The sequence below is a fragment of the Sprattus sprattus genome (assembly GCF_963457725.1).
Source record: "Sprattus sprattus genome assembly, chromosome: 11".
Classification (NCBI taxonomy): Eukaryota; Metazoa; Chordata; class Actinopteri; order Clupeiformes; family Clupeidae; genus Sprattus; species Sprattus sprattus.
Window position 1 is genome coordinate 14,162,265 of NC_137909.1, and position 4,627 is coordinate 14,166,891.

Below are 4,627 nucleotides of genomic sequence, written 5' to 3' on the forward strand. Positions count from 1 at the left end.
TGGATTATCTTGTCACCTCGACATTACAGTTAAAGGTACAGCAGGTTAAGAAAGAGTTTTTGATGTCAGATATAGATGTGCATGCAGTGTTCTTTCCCTTTCTGGCCTTAATTGTATGGTCACAAAGTAAAATTATGCATAAAATGTGCTATAAAATTCACAGTTTCCCCATATTTGTGGCATTCTTTTAGCATTTGAAACATTTTCAGTTTCGGCAACAAATGTTATATTACAGACCTTTAAATTGGGGAAAATGCATCAACACCTATATAAATGTCAAAACAGAGCAATCAGCCCCTACATTTAAAGTTAATATGCAGCAAAATATGTGTCAGCGTTTTCAAACACTCTATTTATAAACTTTTAAACTGTAAAGAAAGCAGCCTGTAGTCCAAAGTGCTATATGTGTCAAAGTGCAAGTGGGAGTCAGGCAGAGTCAGCCATGGGATTCTTAATTAGGCTCTTGGTATATCATTATACAATTCACTCAAGAGGAAGGTGCAAAACACTGGACTTCACGGTCCACCAGCACTTAACCAGAGGTAAACAGTTTATAGTCACCAATCCTTTGTGGATGGAGCGTATAAAATATATATATGTTTTATTTGTAAAACAGAAAACTTAAGTGTCATTGTCACTTGGTAAAGCTGGGTAGAGGTCGTCGTAAGCTGGAGGAAAGACTCCGTCCAAAGCCCCTTCATCAGTATTTTTTTTGTCCTTTTCCTCCTCTTCTCCTGTAGGATTCCTAAAGCACAATCAGAATAACATCAGTAACCAGATGCCCTTTTTTAAATGCACAATCACCTGTTAAACCATATGCAATTCAATTCATGCACATGCATTGACTTCACAGTACATTTGCAAGGTATTAATATTTCCCCCTGGCCCTACTCCGAAACTTTGTCTCCCTGCAATCATTGGCTTAAGTCGTACCAGTATTAACCAAGTAGTTAAGCATTGCTTCAAAGGCTGTGTGCACAAGTCTCAGACAGCTCTAAGGAGAAGTGGAAAGTCAATGCAAGCAACCCTGATGTGATTTAAAGATTGCATAATAGTATGCCTTAACCTCTATGCAGCTTTTGTGTCTGGCAAGACCTCAAAGTAAAGGCAGGGCCAGTAATCGCTGTTATGGGGAGACCTCACACCTCCATGACCCCATCCTTTTCTGGGACACTGTTAAACCTCACGACTGGGTTTTTATCCATCTCAGTCTGAACGTTTTATTAAAGTAACACTTTGCAACAATTTGACACTTTTTGAGGTATGATTTTATAGGCAACTAGTTTTGGTACCATCCTCAAATTCATTTTGATAGCATATGGTCATGTGAAGGACAGATTAACTCCTGTGTGTTTCCCACTAGCCATCCGGGACCTGCCCTATGTAGTTCTGTGTTACGGGCTGGAATACCCTGCAAAAATGGAAGAAAAGCTTTCACAGCATGACATTGCCAGCTTTACTGCCAAAAGAGTGTTGGCAAGCTTCTATCAGTGTCAGCTGGGCTGTTGGTGGTGTTTGCAAGGTTTTTGCATGCCTGTGAGCTAACTAGTTTTGGAACAGAACTCCTTATTGCTGCTTTAAACGCAATGTAAATGAGTGAACCTTGCCCTCACTCAGTTTTATGAAGAGGCGTAACAGTGACCACCGAACAGCCAAGCACTTCATGGAAGACCTCAATAGGCTGTCAGTACACTCCTATATAAAGAGATCCTTATTTCATGAAACCCTGTTTCCCACTGCTCTAGAAGGGAGCTGAGGGGTATAAAGCTTCAGATCAGAGGAGCACCAATAGCCCCAGGCAGGTAAATCTGTTGAGGAATGTATGTTGGAGGAGAGAGGGGTGGCAAGTACCTGCTTTCCCGCTGGCTGGAGAGGGCACTGGGCGCAAGGCAGTCACTGCTGACCAGAGCAGGGCTCTCCAGTGGGCAGACGCTGCAGTACAGTGGCGGGCTGCTCACAGACACCTGCTGTTCCTGTGTGACAGATGCATAAGGGGGTGGGATGAACTGCACCACCGTGGCGCGGTGGAACGTGAATGCTTGGTTGATGCCAGCAAAGACGAAGGATTGGCTTTGCGTTACCTCTGCGTCCTCGGCCCTGCCACCGTCCTCCTGCTGTCTGCAGGCCTGACAGGAGAGCATCCTGAACTTGCAGACGCTGATAAGCACGAATGTGCCCCCGACAGACAGCAGGATCGGCCCCAGAAGCTGTGTCCACTCAAACGCATGGCTCACGTCATAGTTTATCCAGCCCATGGCCGTGAACGTCATCCCGACCAAGGCCAGGAAGATCCCGGAGAACAGTAGCGTAGCGCCCGTCTTGTCCCCGTCAGACACTTGGGCGTCCACTCGACCCTGAGGAGGACCGGGCAACGAGGTGATCACACTGAGGGTCAGGTCAGCAGGGTCGGGCCGGTGGTTGGGTCTTGAGCTGGGGCTGGACTGACTGATGTTGGTGTCGGTAGCACCAGGCCCACCGGCCTGTCCCGCATTCACTTTCCATAGGTTTTTAAGTCCAAAGCGTTTCATTGGAATGCTTGTTCTGTGGTTTCGTCAGGTATGGAGGGTCAGCGTGATTGTTTCCACGGCAGCATCTGACAGGGCATTTGATCTGTTCCCTGCAGGGAATTGAAAAACATTCAGTACCTCTACAATCATGCCAGTTCAGATACCTGGTTAAAAGTTAACCCAAATTGTTCGCAGTGTGAAAATACTCACCCACTTTCATCAATCATTGTATCATAAAACTCACACAAGTCGTGAACTTGGCCAATTCAGATGAGAAAGCTCCATGTTTATATCTAAGGACTTCAGACACAGCCACTGAAAAAAATGGCAATTAAGTAATCTTAAAACCGATCAGACTTTGGCTGACATCTTGAGTTTTAAATGTGTTGCAGTGGATAGTTTTTTAAATATGAAAGGCAAGCCAAATGTTTTGGTAACACTCAATGGACCGTGTCAGATGAATGCAATTCCAAATGCGGTGTCTGCGTCAATAATTACCCTTCGTGAGCACACACTGTTCATGGAGAGTAGGATAAAGGTGCGCTGGAGCGCGCTGACCGGATTGTGCGATGCCTGTGCGCGCGGGGAGCGCGCGGACGAGGTGGAGAGGGAAAGAGATCGAGAGAGAGAGAGAGACGCACGCACGCCGAGACCATGGAACGCAAGCCGCAATCCATCTTGTCAAATATCATTTCACACCGCCGCGTCTCGAGCTGCTATGTTATACATAACTTATCACCGCGAGCCCATACTGCAACAGTTAAACAATCGTTCTCGCACGTCAGGCGGAGAAGCTTTTAAAAACACGCCAAGATCACGCAATAACGTGTCACCGGGAGTGCGCAACGGGCTTTGGCTGAGAACAGAGAAAGCCAGAGAGATGAAAAAGGCAGGGAGATGAGAAAGGAAGCGCGCGAGCGGGCAGGAGATGCAGGCTCACACGCAGACTCAACACTTTACACGCAGAGCAGAGCAGAACAGAACAGTGGCGTCTCTGACTGATACAACTTTACTTCCATGGCACGGACATCGCCTGACACAGATAGCAGAGTAAAGTCTAAAGACTGTGCAGTCGAGCCCATCCTCACAGTTAAACGCCAGTGCATCTCAGAGTGTGTGTCCTCTTTAGCCTTATGTGATGCTACTTTAAGTTGTATGCATGTGTCGCAAACAAATGTACAAACACCCCCCCCCCACACACACACACACACACACATCGGTCAATCAAACCTTTTGTTTTCGTGATCTATTATTATTCGAACGGCATCTGTCTGTTCAGTTCCCAGTTTCCATAGAGTCATCATGTTGGCATAAAACGCACCTATTCTCATTGATAATTTATCCTGTAACGCAAACACACCAAGTTGCCAACACGCAGACATGCAAACATGTTTTTATGGTGCATGCTTAAGCAGTCTGCCGGCTTCCCTGGAGACCCGCGCTCGCATGTGTAAAAGCGCACGCGGTGTGAATCGCGTGTAGCACGGCCACTGAGCAGAGGTGTGGTGCCACTCGCGATTTCAGAGGAAACAAACAACACACACACACACACACACACACACACACACACACACACACAAACACAGAGAGAGGGGGGGGTATATAGATGAATGAGTAAAAACACGTCTACAAATATTTTTCTACTTGCAAACACACCCACGCAACAAATGCATCTGCACTAACCCACTCCAGATGCATTAGCCTAGAAAACACTGCTGCACAGTGACCCTGTATGATCAAAACACATAATACAAATCACAATTCACACACACACACACACACACACACACACACACGCACACACACACACACACACACACACACACACACACACACACACACACACACACACACACACACAATCATGCACACCTGCTGTTTGTAAGCGTCCATCCACTGATGTTGACTGTATGTTTACCATAGAAATAGCAAAACCCACAGGCACACAGAGACACACACAATAGCAGTCATGCCAGTGTGCACACATAACCTGCTACAGGGAGCTGTGCCAGGCTCCATGGCACCATTGAGAGTCTACTGACACTGAGCAGGGCAGCATCAGGCTTCTCCATTCAGAAGCAAGCCATGACATTTAGTCTAAAACTGTAAAGGCTGTCTGA